The sequence below is a fragment of the Macaca fascicularis genome, chromosome 7 (assembly GCF_037993035.2).
Source record: "Macaca fascicularis isolate 582-1 chromosome 7, T2T-MFA8v1.1".
Lineage (NCBI taxonomy): Eukaryota > Metazoa > Chordata > Mammalia > Primates > Cercopithecidae > Macaca > Macaca fascicularis.
The window spans coordinates 56,154,669-56,170,345 of record NC_088381.1 but is presented as its reverse complement, the minus strand read 5'-3'; the positions used below and the strand labels follow the sequence as shown (position 1 = coordinate 56,170,345).

At 49.0% G+C, this 15,677-nt stretch overlaps 2 long non-coding RNA genes and 1 pseudogene across 2 annotated transcripts; all 3 read right to left on the bottom strand.

The window, feature by feature from the left end:
• Positions 1–214: 214 nt before the first annotated feature.
• On the bottom strand, positions 215–4,657 carry LOC135971700 (uncharacterized; annotated as a pseudogene).
• A 62-nt stretch (positions 4,658–4,719) lies between these two features.
• LOC135971861 (uncharacterized) lies at positions 4,720–6,174 on the bottom strand. Its single transcript, XR_010588186.1, has 3 exons — positions 6,066–6,174; positions 4,936–5,022; positions 4,720–4,828 (listed from the first exon to the last, which is right to left on the bottom strand). It is a non-coding gene; the product is annotated as an uncharacterized lncRNA (long non-coding RNA).
• Positions 6,175–9,769: 3,595 nt separating this feature from the next.
• Positions 9,770–11,700, bottom strand: LOC141407221 (uncharacterized). Its single transcript, XR_012415243.1, has 2 exons — positions 11,443–11,700; positions 9,770–9,836 (listed from the first exon to the last, which is right to left on the bottom strand). It is a non-coding gene; the product is annotated as an uncharacterized lncRNA (long non-coding RNA).
• Between the last annotated feature and the right edge of the window lie 3,977 nt (positions 11,701–15,677).

Genomic DNA, 15,677 nt, shown 5'->3' with positions numbered 1-15,677 from the left:
GTCTGAGCACAGTGCGAGCCTCCCCTGCCCCTGCCTGTCCACCCCGCCTGAGGGCTCTACTCACCACCCTGCTCATGGGCAGCCCCAAGTTCCTGGGGGGCTGGGGCCCCTGGAGCGGGCTCATCAGCAGGGTTCTGGGCAGTGGGGAGGAATTTGTCATGCCCCTCGTGGTCACCCACAAGTGGCAACACCAGCTCCTGCAGCTCCAGCAGCTTCACCTGAAGGGAGGAGTGCTCAGCTACCACATCAGAGCCTGTGCTCACACCCACCCCCACCCCTGCAGAAATGTTTCGTGCCCTATGTTCATCTCCTCCTCATTCTGGGCCAGACTGCTGACGTCCTCCTCCTCCTGGTGCCGCGTGTTTGGGACTGCCCCTTGGCTCCCATATACGGTGAAGTACTCTCCTGCAAGACGACAGGGCTCAGACGCTGGGGCCCCTACAATGGCCCTGCAGCTGCCCGTGCCCATGCTGTGGCCTCCCGCTCACTCATGCCGTCTGTTGCTCCAGAGAGCTGGATGAATCCAAGCTCTAGGTTCTCCACCTGCTCCTTCCCACCCACCTTCTGCTTTGGGAGGTCCATAAAGCCACTCTGGAGCCAAAATAATGGGGTCATATCTTGGGAGTGACCTTTCCTGCCCTGCCCCCACTTTTCATGGCCCATGCCAGGACTCACTCACCTTCACCTTCTCCATGACCTCCTTCAGGGCCCGGTAGCTCTCCCCACACACAAACTCACCCCCAGTCCCTAGGGCTGGGGCCTCTCCTCTGGCTCCTTCCAGGCCGAGGCCACCAGGTGAGCCAGGTACAGGCAGCACAGCCTTCACACCTTCCGCTGCCCACATAGCCGTGCCTGCTCCTCCTGGGAACTGGCTCCAGCGGAGTTGAAAAATGCCACTTGAAGGCAAGAGGTGAGTATTCTTGTAGGGGCATACACAGAACAAATGGGGCAGGGAGGTGGAGCACAGCCCCTTCCCTTGGGGCCTCAGAGAGTGCACCTGTTGGTCACAGGTGAAGTGGTGTCTGACCACTGGCTCCCGGAAGGGGTGAATGTCCAGAGAAATCAGAAGGCGGGGAAAGCAAGAGCATAAGGGGGTCTGGGAGGGACCACGGAGGAAGGTGGCAAAATGGGGGCAGGGAAAGTCAGACTCACTGTGGCCTCCTGGCTCTCCAGGTCCTCTGGGACACTCGGCATAGGCCGAGGCACCCCCTCCTCCTCAGTGTCCAGATGTCCTCCTCCATCTCCTGTAGGGAGGTGGCCAGAGGGGTCCTCAGAAAACCCAACAAGGGACGTACTATGGGCCCACGTCTGTCCCCACCCTCACTGTGTAACCCTGAGCCAGCCCCTCCCCAGAGGGGAATGAGCTGCTGTTCTTTAGTTTTCCTTTTAAGAACCAAGATCTTGCTATATTGCCCAGGCACAGTCCTGCTACCTGTCGGTGTGGGAGTTCTGACTTGCTCCCTTTCTGATCTGGGCCAGTTCACTCATCCTTAGGCAACCTGGTGGCCCCCTGCTCCCAGGAGGTCATTATATCGATGCCGAACTTAGTGCAGACACCCGGTTGGCATAACAACCAGCTGTTCTAAAGGTCTCTTCCAACCCCTCAATCCTATGCTGCTAACAGTCCCCCCTTCCTCCTGGGGCTCTCTCCTCTTCCTCTGAGTGGTCTCCTGTACCTTGTCCAGGGATAGCCATGAGACTCAGCTGGGTCTCTAGCTGTTGGTTCTGCTGGCTGGCAGCTTCTAGGTGCTCCTAACAGGATGGGAAACAGAGTGAGAAGGCACAGAGTTTGCCAGGTCATCCCCTCGGGGCCCTGTCCTCAGCAACTCCCTCCCCTGGGTCTCCTGCAACTTTTGGCAGGCCATCTCAGCCACCGCTTTGCCCTGAGCTTCCTGCTGCTGCAGCTGGTCCATGAGCTGGGTCTGCAGCAGTAACTGCCTGTGCGGCGCCTGCTTCTCAGAGGTCAGCTGCTAATAGGTGACCACGTACTGCTGCAGGTGACCCCGGTACTAGTCTCACTGCTGCTGCTGCAGACTCTGAGACTCTTGGCTCTTCAGCTCCACCTGCAGGAAGACCCTGGGCATGAGGGCACGTGGTGGTTGGCTTCCAGATTCTGGGCCCATTAATAGGGTAGCAAGGGCACAGTGGGGCTCTGTCACCTGCCTGGGACCCTGGCCCCTTGCTCCAGGCCTAAGAGACTTCCTCCCTTGCCTAGAACCACATGTTTCCTTCCCCAGCCTCAAATCTCATGTCCTTCTTCCCACCATTTAAACTGTAGGCCACAGACTGGTGGAAAAGCTGAGGGAGGCAACCACCATCTGCTAAGTGTGCTACATGTCTAATGCTTTCCATGTGTTCTCTCATTTAATCCCCAGCACCTCCATAAGAAAAATGCTAACTTCCTTTTGAAGCTAAAGAAACAGAGATGAAAAGTAGTTGAATGGTGACCAGTGGAATCGAGGTTGGAATCCAGTTTGAATCTAAGGAGGCTTTTTTGTTTTATTTGGAGACAGAATGTCACCTTGTGGCCCAGGCTGGAGTGCAGTGGTGCAATCTCGGCTCACTGCAACCTCCACCTCCCAGGCTCAAGCGATTCTCGTGCCTCAGCCTCCTGAGTAGCTGAGATTACAAGCATGCGCCACCGTGCCTGGCTAATTTGTTGTTGTTGTTATTTTAGTAGAGATGAGGTTTTGCAATTTTGGCCAGGTTGGTCTCAAACTCCTGACCTCAAGTAATTCTCCTGCCTCAGCCTCCCAAAGTGCTGGGATTACAGGCAGGAGCCACTGTGCCCGGCATAAGGAGCCTCTTGTTCAGCTGTCTCTTCCCCTATGGTTGGGGTAATCTATGCCTTTAGCTGGGATGATGATGTCCAGACCTGGGAAGAGCCCAGGGCTACCCACCTGTAAAAGTCAGAGGGCAGGAAGCAAGAAACAGTCATGGAGCTGCCCTGGAGGTTGCTGCCATCACCTGCCCCCCAGCTGGAGCTGCCTTTGGCCTGGCACCTCCCCTCCCCAGAGGCTGGTGCCTGCCTCCCAGCCCTTCTTGGATGGGGCAGAGGTTACCATCTCCTTCACCTCGCTCAGCTTCTCCTGCAGCTGCTTTACTTGCTGCTCCAATGCAGTGCGCTTTGGTTCTCATTATTCTGGACAGAGAGAAGCAATCAGTGGCCAGCCACTGCAGCTGGAGACCCCAGAACTTGGTGTCTGCCTCCCATGTCACCGGGAAGGGTGGAGGCAAGTTAGAAAAATCATCCCCTCTCCCTCACAGCCATCAGAGCAAGGCCTGATGAGCTCTGGCTCACAGATGCCTTTAGAAGTACCATGTCATGTGAGGACTACACTGCCTCATTTTACAGGTGGGGAAACAAAGGCCTGGAGGGCTAGGGATGAGGGCAGGCTCCCCAGGTGGGGCAACCCACCAGATCCTCAAAGCTGCACTAAAGCTTGGCCAGTTGCTTGTTGAACTTGTGGTTCTGGGAGAGCCCGAGCCTCTCCTCCTGCATTCGCAGCCTCTTCTCCTGTTTTTGTAGCCTCTCCTCCTTCTCCCGCAGCCTCTCTTCCTGCTTCCGTAGCCTCTCCTCCTTCTCCCACAGTCTCTCCTCCTGCTTCCGTAGCCTCTCCTCCTTCTCCCACAGTCTCTCCTCCTGCTTCCGTAGCCTCTCCTCCTTCTCCCACAGCCTCTCCTCCTCCTTTTGCAGCCTCTCCTCCTGCTTTTGTAGCCTCTTCTCCTGCTTTTGTAGCCTGTCCTCCTGCTTTCACAGCCTCTTACCCTGCTCCCCCAGCCTCTTCTGCTGCTCCCAAAGCCTCTCCTTTTGCTCACATAGTCTCTCCTGCTCCTGCAGCCTCCTCTCCTTCTGCTCTTGGAGCCTCTCTTCCTGCTCCTGGAGTCTCTCCTTTTGTTCCTTGCTCAGGAGACTCAAGGCCTGATTGTTTTCCACCTGGGATTGGAGCTTTCCCTCCAGACTTTCCACCTCCTTCCTCAGGTGTTTGGCCTCATCTTGTAGCTGTTCCACCTCAGAGGTCCCTACTGGGGGTGCCGAGGATGGGGGCTCAGCTGAGAAATGAAACAGACAATAAGGGCCTGTAGATTCCCTCCAATCCCCCACCCCCACCCCCGAAAAAGCCCTCCTCTTGATGCAGCTCCTCTCAGGCTTCAGAAACTTGGCCTCACTGCTAATGATTCGTCACACCCGATGGTAGCCAATTTCCCAGCCATGTCAGATAGAGAGCACTGTGGGTGGCTGGCAATGGGCACTCCTCTCTCTTTGCTGATGGGGACCCTGAGGCTCATGGAGATGACAAGGCTTGCTGGCTGCTGACACAGACCACTTTCCCTCTGCCTCAAAGCCCTTCCATCCACCCACTTCCCTGGGGCATTCTAAGCCACCCCACAGCCCTCTGATGCCAGTCCTGCTGCCAGGTCACACCAGCCCCATCTTACCCATCTGGTTTTTGAGTTCAGACAAGCTCCTCTCCAGCTCCTGTATCTGATGTATGTCACACTTCTTCTCCTCCTTCAATGTGCGAGCCTGCCCAAAGCACAGGGGGAAAGGGCCCTGGAGAAAGGAGCTGGTGGCTGGACAAGCTACCGTCTCCCTCTCTGCCCCCACCTCCACAAACCCAGATCCATGACCACCTCTGGCTGTACTATTCCCATTTTACAGATGCCCAGAAAGATCCAGTGACGCATCAAAGGTGGGGGCTGCAGGGTCAGGTCTCACCTCCACCGACATTTTCCACATCCTCTCCTGCCACCGGGCCCTCTCTCCTTTTATATGTTGAGCATATTCATCTCTCTCCAGCTGGACTTGTTTAAGTGACTCTGTCACCTGCAAGAATGACCACAGAAGTGAGGAAGGGCTGTCACTGGTCCTCACCTGCTCCTGGTCAGCTGGGGTCATCTTCCCTCCACATCCCTCCCTCTGCAAAGCCTCACCCGTGTCACGTGTGCGTTCAGCAGCGCCCGCTCCTTTCTGGTCTGCTGTAACTGCCGCTGGAGGACTGCTTCACTGCGGCTCGAGGACTGGATGGTGAAGAGTGAGAAGTTTTGATGTGGGGAGCCCAGGCAGTGCCCCTTAAAAGGGCTAGGGATAGGCTCAATATACAATTCGGTCAGTAAAGATCAAGACATTTCCAAGCCCATGACCTGGTTTTTAAAAGAACCCAGTAAAGTTGGAAGGGACAGGGAAAGAGATCGAACTTTCAGCTGGCTAACAGAGGCCCAGAGAGATCAGATAACATTGCTGTTGTTATTACTGTTATTAATACCACTGTTTGAACCTTTATGGAGTGCTTTACCAGGTTCCATACTAGCAATCCCATGTAATCCTCACAACCACCATATGAGACAGTTACTAGGATAACCCCTATGGTGCAGATGAAAAACATCAAGTGTTCGAGGTTAAGGGCTTGCCTAAAATCACTCAGACCAAGCTGGGATTTGAACACCCAGGTCTATCCAATTATCTAAGCCCATTTTTCTTGCTGAGGGTGGGGGCACAGATAGCAAGGGGGAAATTAATCTTTTGTTCACTTTTTGAAAGGATGATACATTCGCATAGTCCAAAACTCAGAAGGCACAGAAGGGAAGTGTCTCCCAGCCACCCTGTTACTCTCTTGTGAATTTTTTACAAACCCTTGCAAACATGTTTTATGTATATTATCATAGTATGTACACACACAGACACACACACTCACACCCACACACACACGCCTTTCCTCTCTCTACAGAAATGGTAACATACTAAAGATACTCTTCTGTACCTTCACAGTACAAGTACCCAATATCCCACCTAGGACTTGGCCAAGGCCACAGCCAGGTAAGGGCAGGGCAGGCACTTGGCCTCTGAGCTCTGCGTCCAGTGCTTGCTCCCCACAGTGCCCCCAACTCACCCACAGCAGCTGACTCAGCCCCAGGCTGCCTCTAACAACCACACACAAAAGCAGCAAGAAATGAGCATGCTGCCTTCTGGGCAGGACACTGCATCCTGCAGAAGGGACCTTTATACTCTCTCCTCCATCTGGGAAGCCGGGCTGCCAGGGGATGGGGCAGCTGGTTGGACTCACCCTGTCCTCTTCCTGCTGCTGTGTAGACACAGCAGAGAGAGCCCGCTCCAATTCTTGAATACACTGTAAAGAGTATTGCAGGCGGCCGGCCAGATCCTTGGACTCTTCTGTAATGACAGAGGTTGAGATGGGGCCCAAAGGACTTCCCCTGAAGACCTGTCAAAGTGCCAGGTTGAAGGATAACGGGGTGCCCAGATTCCCACCTTCAAAGCATCTGGCGGCACGTTTAGTATGGTAAAGGGTGGTCTTCAAGTCTGCCTTTTCCAGCGTGAGGATGTTGATTGTCTGAAATGGAATGTTTGGGAGAAAAGCCAAGCAAGTGATGAAAGAGAAGGAAAGAAACATTCTCCGGAGGACAGGAGAAAACTCCCCACCCTCCACTCACCTCTAACTGCTCCGTCTGTGCTTTGTGTATTTCATTGTTTGCTTTCTTTTCCTATAGGAAGAGGAAGACAGAGCTCTTATCCGGGGGAGGCAGAGATGGCACAGCAAGAGACATGCCCCCAGAATGCCACCAATGCCCCAGCACAGGCCCACCCATGGGACCAGGTTATCAGGGACCCTGTGGGGATGTGGTGGAATCTGAGGGATAAGCCTTCTTCCCCAGGCTGGGAGTGGGTGAGATGAGTCTGGTGCCTCTACATCTGATGCCCCCCAAACCCAGCAGTCATGTTGTGAGCAAGCAAAGAAATCGCATTACTTCTTCCAGCTGACGTTCCACTTGTTTCTTCTGTTGTTTCTGTGGGGACAGTCAAATTCAGGTGACTGAGGGGGGCCCCCTCAACTCTATTCCCCAGACCAGGAAGCGGTAGGCAGTGGCCAGGAATGGATTTTAAGGGCAATGTTCTCAGACCCAATGGCAACAGGAATGGGTCAACCCTCCTCAAGCTCGCAAGGACAGAGGATTTGGGTCTTTGTTGGGTTTTGCCCACAGCCACAGAACTCAAAGTCTGAACCTGGATTCTCTCGAAAGGGCAGTAACATAAACCTCTAGAGACGGAGTCTGAGAAAGGCCCACCCTTCTGCCAGCTTGTGATTGAGAAAGGTGCGTTCATTCAACAAACATTTACTGAGCACGTACAAGCCAGGTACAGTTCTTCACAGCAGATATAGGACAGAAAAGGACAGACAGGAGCCCTTGGCCCTGAGGTTTCCATTCTAAGGGCCTTTAAATCTCAGACTTTCAGAGCTAACAGAGATTTTGATGCTCTACCTCCTCTGGAAACAGGAGCCCAAGGAGGAGAGGTGGCTTGTCCAGACTCAAAGAGCAAATTAGGGACTGAGTCATGGCAGAAATACAGGACCCTTGACAAACCATCAGGCTAGTGCTTCCCTGAGAGGAGAAAACCCCAGGGCGTGTGTGGCAAGGACTGGAGCAGGGGTGTCTGGAGAAGAGAGAGTCGGCAAAGAGGGCAGTGACAGAAGAGCCATGCTGCATGCTCCTTGCTCTGGGGTCCCTCTAGGTGAGGCCTGGGTGCTCCAGCTCCCCATTTGCCCTTGGCACCAGGGGCCCCAGTCCCTTTCTTCAGAGCCCCAACGGGAAACTAAAGCCCAGGATTGGCAGCATGGAATCACAGGACCCCAATGGACTCTTACCAGTGATTCTATGTTTTCACTGAGTTGATTGATTGTTGTGGAGCTTGAGTCCAGGGCTACTTCCAGTTCTTGGTTCCGGCTCTGAGGCGCATGCAGAGAGGAGGAGTTGGAGGAGGATTGTGGAAAGAGGTAGAGAGAACAATCATTAGGGCTGGGGTGTGTGTGTGGGCTGTCTCAGCTGGCAGAGGGGCACCCAGCCCCCACTGTGAGAGGAGGTTGGAGGGCTGGCCTGCAGGGTCACTGCAAGTCAGCCCAGGGCCTCTTACTTCCAGATCCTTCAGGGTAGCAGATGATGCAGGAGTAATAAAAATTAGAAATTTAAAAAAAAAAACCAAACAAACCAAAAACTGACATGGGAAACAATTATGGATATAGACAAAATATATAAACAGCAAGGCACCAGGCACGGTGGCTCACACATGTAATCTCAGCACTTTGGGAGGCTGAGGCTGGTGGATCACTTGAGGTCAAGAGTTCAAGACCAGCCTGGCTGACATGGTGAAACCCCATCTCTACTAAAAATACAAAGATTAGCTGCACGTGGTGGCAGGTGCATTTAATACCAGCTACTCAGGAGGCTAAGACAAGAGAATCACTTGAACCCAGGAGGCAGAGGTTGCAGTAAGCCGAGATTGCACCATTCCACTCCACTCCAGTTTGGGTGACAGAGTGAGACTCTGTCACAAAAACAAAACAAAACAAAACAAAACAAAACAAAACAAAACAAAAAAGGCCCTGAATCCCACATGCCTGCTCCATACTTTATTTCCAAGTTACTTTTAAACTTTAAGGTCTCACCATTTCCAAGATGATAAAAGATGCAGGGAAGGAAAAAACCCAATCAATCAAGCAAGTGAAGAAGCAGACATAAACAGAATGAAGGTTAATGGCAGCAACATAAAACAAGGCAGAGGCAAAGTATCTCCCAAACCAGAGAAGCCTCAGGGGCATGAGGAGCTTGCACAGCTGGAGAGAGCAAGCCAGAGAGGGGTCCTGGCACTGCCTCACCTTCCACTTGTGCAATGGGGGAGCGCTACCCACTGGAATGGTTAAGGTTGGACACCAGCACCTTCGGAATATCCTGAATCTATAGGAGGTGACAAGGGAAAAACAAGGGCATGGGGAGAAAGACAGAAGTGGCTTAGAGAGAAACAAAAAAGTCAGGGTAGGAGGAAGATGTGGGTTGAGGAAAACAAAACGCAAAGAAGGGCAGAGGAGATTGAAACCATGGCCTGTGCCATTCTCCCAAATGGCCACCTGCTGCCTTGCCAGGGGCAGGAACAAATAGATGGAAAAGTTCCCTGAGTGATGCAGCCACAGAGTGGAGCAACCTGACCAATGCAGCTCTTAATATGCTCACTGGACCCCTCTCCTCAAGCCCAGGATGTGGACGATGAATCTGGTAGAGCTCCAGACCTCCACCTCTATTAAAAAAACCAGACTCCTGAGTAAGGGTTCACTTGAACTAAGGGGGCTCCAGCTGAAAAACAAGTTTGAAAGGTACTAATCTTGTCCAGTATCGTCTTACAGAGGAAGAAACTGAGGCCAGGGGAAGAAGTGATTTTTCTGTGGTCACCCAGCAAGCTGGTGGCAAGTTAGATCCTCTCTTACTCCTAGTGCCTGGGACTGTCCTCACCACACACTGGCCCTCCTTCTGTAACTCCTAAAGGGACAGTCTGATGGCAAGTGGCTGTACACATTGTCCCAGCTTCCCCTCGAGAATGGGGATCAGGAAAATCAAATAGCAATGACCATTTCATGGGCATCCTGAGTGTTTACAGCAGACCATGTACTGGGGATTAACATAAAAACAACAACAATAAGGAATTTCATTTAAACTTCACAAATGGAAGTCAAACAATGCTACCTCTGTTTTACAGATGTGAAAACAGAGGCCCAAAATGCTCAAGCAATTTGCCGTAAATCAGAAGCCTACTCGATGGAGAGGCAGGATTCAATCCCAGAATCCTTAACCAGTACCCAGCAATCTCAACAATTATCCCCTACTGCCCCTTGGGCCCCCTGTCCCCAGGAGCCTGGCCAGCCAAGACTCACATCCCCAGGTGAGTGGCAACCACCAGAAGTGGTTGTCTCAGGGCTACCGCCAGTTTTCTTCTTTTTTGTCTTCGTTCCTGCCGGAACACCAGAGCTGTTCCTCTGCTGATATTCTTTTAGCTGTGGGAAAGAAGAGCAGTAATACTCATGAGAACTACCAGCCCCTACAGCTACATCCCCCTTTACAGTTTTTCAAAATACTCTTATACACCATCTGACTTAATGCCACCAACAACTGTACAAGGCGTTGTCACAGTCACTTAGTGACTGAGAGGAATGTATATTATGGCTTAAAAAAAGTAGTGGGGAGGCAATAATGGAACTTAAACTCAGTCTTCTGACTCCAAGCTCTGGGGTTTTGCCATGAATCAGCAGCTGCCAGAGACCAAAACCAGAGGCAGAGGTAGAAAAGTAAACATTAAGTAGGCAGGAACTGCACACTGTGAGGTTTGGAGTCACACATCCTCACACGTCTGTTAGTGTGAAGAAGTGCACCGGGACCTCTCAAACTTTTATATCAATGTGTCCTCATGGCAGAAGGCAGGTTTTTGGTAAATCTGTGAATTTCATCCCTAAGTACATTAATGTTTTTTCTCTCTCAAGAGAATCAAGGGAAACTGATGCTTCAGAAAGATCTCCCACATTTATCCTGAGACACTCAAAGTACCAGGTTGAGATAATATGAGGAAGATTCAAGCTATCAAGTTCAGTTTTCCAAGATCTATTCCACAGAAGATAAGCAAATCTCACTTCAGAGACCACTGACTGAAGTGCAGTCTGGTCCCAGAACCATGGAGAATTAGAATATGAGGTGGAGAACTCAGAAAAACATGTTAAAGTCTCTCTGGAGAGTAGAAGGCTGGGAGAAAACCAATCCAAACCCATTCTCCCATTGCCACCCAGAGATACTGTCAACGTTTGATCTCACAGGGGAAGTGTAGGCTTTTCACAAAGTCAATGTCTATCCGAAGGGAGTAAGGCAACCTGAAACCTGTTGCTCCTAAGTCCCATTGTCCCCATTCCCCTCCCAGCTGGAAATTTGTGCTGCGGCCAGAGGAACCAGAAATGGGGCGAGGATGCTTAGGGGACTGAGTTATAAGATCAAAGGCTGGTCTTGCAGCAGTAATGACAGTTCCTTGGGGGACTGTGACATCACTACATTCCACTCCTCCTGGGGGAGGGGGGAACCACATCAGTGCAATGGTTGAGTTGCTGATCCATGATAGGGGAGGGGGATATAGGGCTGGGACTCAGGCCTTTGGAGGTGCCAGTCCAAAACGCCCAGGAAGGTCAGGCTCGGGTCAGCAGGAGGGGAGAGCAGAGTCTGCAGCAGGGAACCGTAGGAGTCAGCAGCCCAAAGTCACCCAGGGATGACTGGTGATGGTGGGGTGCTGGGGCTGGGGGACCGAGGTCCTCGGACAGGTGAGCCCAAAGAATCCAGGGAGGTTGGGCTTGGGGTGGTAGGATGTGAGAACCAAGTATGGAGCAGGGAGCCCCAGGAGTCACCCATCAAAAGTCACCGTGGGGTGATTGGTGAGGGCAGAGGCTGGGCTGCTTGCTGAAGGGGTGGGGTTGACTGATGAGACTTTAGTGAGGGGAGCCCAGAGGCACCAGTGTAGGGGACTCAGCTTGGTGTGCCTGAGGACTGGTATGGATTCTGGCAGTAGACTTGTCATTGGAAGAGATCTCTGGCTAGGTTGGGGGGCCATGACCTGGTGTGTCTTACCTTTTTCTTGGCTGCTGCCAATTTTCTCTGTCGAGTTTCTTCTAACATTGTGGGGTGGGAAGGGAGGCAGTGTTGGGGCCACATCAGTGAACACCTCCAGTCACCTACCAGGCGGCTGTGCGACTGAGCCAGAGGCAGCGTAACCAGGGCCCCACTAGAACACAGAATAGGGGTGTGGCCTTAATGCTCCAAGCCCATTGGTCAATGAGAAAGATGAAAGGGAAAGGAGGCGTGGCCAGGGAGCAGTGTGTCCAGAGGAACCTGTGGCATCACAAGGAAAGCTGTCCATGCAACTGCTGTCCCGCCCACTTGGAGAGAGGGGTGGGGCCTGCCTACTCCGGGAGAGGAGAGGGGCTGGGTTTTGCTTTAAAACTTTAAAAATAATCTTTAAAAAATATATGTGTTTATACTTTATATATATGTGCGTCAGTGTGTGTGTGTCTACATGTTCCTCCAGAGCTGTCTTCATTATCTAGCTTCTATACATGGTCTATGATTTTGGCCTACATTTTTCATCTTCAGATGGAATACAAGAATTACCAGTATTACCTCAATTGAGACACAAATCCAATAAAAATGGAAAATCCATAGCACGTTTGATGATTAATGAAGTGGACTATATTATCCAACATTCCAATAAGGTAAAATAATCACAATGATTTCTCTTTTATGAAAGACATTTCTCTTATTCTCCTACATTATTTGGATTTTTTAAAGAACAAGAAAAATGTTCAATATCTTTAAAAACACAAAGCATTTGGGCAGGGTGCGGTGGCTCACACCTGTAATCCCAGCACTCTGGGAGGCCTAGACGGGTGGATCACCTTAGGTCAGGAGTTCAAGACCAGCCTGGCCAACATGGTGAAACCCCATCTCTACTAAAAATACTAAAGCTAGCCAGGTGTGGTGGTGGGTACCTGTAATCTCAGCTACTCGGGAGGATGAGGCAGTAGATCACTTGAATCAGGGAGGCAGAAGCTGCAGTGAGCCAAGGTCATGCCACTGCACTCCAGCCTGGGTGACAAAGTGAGACTCCATCTCAAAAGAAATAAAATAATAAAAAATAAATAAAAACACAAAGCTTTCAATTTAATAAGCACTCAAAGCTCTTTACTGGTTTAAAGCATTTATCTAGAATCACCTGACCTCTCTAAAACTTGCAAATGAAACTGAATTTCTCACTTGATACTTGGCTATGACTTACAACAATGAAAACCAAGAACTGTGCTATATCACTGTGTATTGCTTGTTACCTGAATTCCACACTAGACTGAGATCAAGGGTTGAATCTTTCATGATTTGCTCCATAACCTGTGAGCTTCTTTTCCCACACCAAACTAAGCTTTTTTTAGAGTTCTACAATTCACAGTTAGTAGACAAGAGTGGTTCTCAAAAATGTAGTCTCTGGACTAGCAGCACCAGCAGAACCTGAGAACTTTTTATAAGTGCAAATTCTCAGGCTTCACCCTGGACCTCGTGAAAGAGAAACTCTGGAGTAGGGCTCAGCAATCTGTGCTGCAGTAATCCCTCCAGATGTTCAAGAACCTCTGGCATACAGCAGGTAGAAAAATGTGTTTCCTTCTGTAGGTCCAAAGCCAGGGATACCATATGTTCTGTCTTGATACGAAACCATGACATGCAATTAAAACACATAAATCTCCTTCCTACTCCAACCCTCCACCCAATGTGTTTTATTTTTATGTGTTAAATAAGAAAACAAGTGGCGATCAGAGATTCAGTCTAAAAAGTATATTTACAAGCGTCAGTTCTCATTCAGCCTGATCTCATACAATTTACACCCTCTTACATCTCAAGTTTTAAAAAAAGTGTCTTCACAATGTAAGTCTCAGACACACTAGCAGTTCTATAATAAAACACCAAGTAGATGGGAATGTCCAAACTTACTAGAGAAGAGAAGTGGAATCATTGGCTGTATTTTCAAATTGCATTCAACAGGAAATGTAAGTTTTGAATTCTTTTCACCTTCACACTTCCACATTAATAGAATCAAATCAGAATACTTCATTATTTCAAAGCCTCTAGCCAGGCAAAGTTTTATTGTATTACTTCTTTCTTTCAATGGATATAAAGCTGAGTCCTGGTAGGTACATTTTTTATGTCTACAAACATGCAGAACTAAACAGTTCCATCTGTTCAATATTAAAACAAAAGTCCTGTAAACCTTGGATAGTGAGTATAATACTTCAGCACTAGCACCAAAGCCTCAAATATAAAAGGATACCAAGAACACCACTAGCAAACAAAATGAGCTCTCAGCCAGAAGCAGTAGTTCATGTCTGTAATCCCAGAACTTTGGCAAGCCAAGGTGGTAGGCTCACTTTAAGTCAGGAGTTCAAGACCAGCCTGGGCAGCATAGTGAATTCACATCTCTACAAAAAATTTTTAAGAATTAGCTGGGCATGGTGGCACACACCTGTAGTCCTAGCTACTTGGGAGGATGAGGTAGACAAAATTGCTTCAGCTCAGGAGTACGAGGCTGCAGCAACTATGATCATGCCACTGCACTCCAGCCTGGGTGACAGAGCAAGATCTAGATAATTACAATCTGTCCTGCTCCTGTTTATGTTAAAATCATTAAGTTAAAATGCTTTCAATCAGCAGGATAAAAATTAACTGAAATGTGACTTTGGAGGTTGGCTAGAAAATAGGCAATGGGGAAACAGGCAATTTCCACAAGAATAAAAATGCCCAATAAGCATATAAAAAAGATTCAAGGTTGGGTGCCATGGCTCACGCCTCTAATCCCAGCACTTCAGGAGGCCAAGGTAGGTGGAACACCTGAGGTCGGGAGTTTGAGACCGGCCTGACCAACATGGTGAAACCCCATCTCTACTAAAAAATACAAAAAATTAGCCAGGCATGGTGGTGGGCACCTGTAATACCAGCTACTCAGGAAGCTGAAGCAGGGGAATCGCTTGAACCCAGGAGGCGGAGGTTGCAGTGAGCTGAGATTGCTCTGTTGCACTCCAGCCTGGGCGATAGAGCAAGACTCCATCTCAAAAAAAAAAGAAAAAAAACTTCAAAAGCACTAAAAACCAAAGAAATGTAATGAAAACAATGAGATTTTCTGCTTAAATACCAGCAAAGAGGACAAATGGAAGGGGGACACTGGAGCTCCGCCCTTGTTGGTGTGAGTATAAACTGAACCAATTTTTCTGCAGGATAATTTGAAAATTTCTATTAAAAATCTTAAGACTGTTTTATGTTATTTTCCTCCAGAAATTCTACTTCTATGAATTCAGCCAAAAAATGCTTGATTGAGTCCATTAAAATACATACATAAGAAAATTTACTTCTGGGGTGGCAAAGATTAATATTACATCAAGCTTTTACAAATGATGATGCCAAGGATATATTTACTGCCATAGAAATATGCCCCAAACATAGTGACAAAAGACTATATATTATGATTCTACTTTTTAAAATGCTTATATGCATAAAAAAGTATAAAAAGCAACAAACCAGAATGTTTTGAGTGGCAAAATTAAAGACTTCTTCATATTTTGTCTTCCAAATTATTACAGAAAGTGGTTTTCTTTGTAATCAGGGAGAAGTATTATTTTCATTTATTTATATCTAAATTTCTTTTCCTTATTTTTTCTCATGTATGTATCACATGTACTCTAGAGAGCTTGAATCCCTACCTCTTGAGGTAAATCAGACCATTTCTGTCTCTATCAACTTGCCTTTTTTGGACATTTCAAATCAATGGAATTATACAATATGTGGTCTCGTGTCTGGCTTTTTTACTTAGCTAATGTTTTTGGCGTTGGTCTGTGACATATAACAGGTTTGGTAGTTTGATCATTACTGAGTCCATTGATGGATATACCACATTTTGTCAGCAGAGAGCCATTTAAACTTTGATTTCCATTTCCTGTGGTCTAAATGAAACCCTTGGAACACAGGACTTATAGGGAAAGCTGCTGTGCATGTCAAAATAACTACTTATCAGAACCAGCTTTGTCATCAGGAGCCTGAACTGTTGAAGACATTTTTATCATTTTGCAACTTTTTTTTTGCAAGCAACTTTTGTGCTACTACACATCAGGACTTTTGAAGCATCTGATACATGCATCTAATAAGTATGAGCATGTGTCTCAGTGGACAAGTGAAACCATCTATGCTACACTGCATATTTTTTCCTCCCCCAGACTGGACCAGGGAATCTCTCAGCTTTCTAGAGTACCCTGTCTCCACTGACAAAGCTGAAC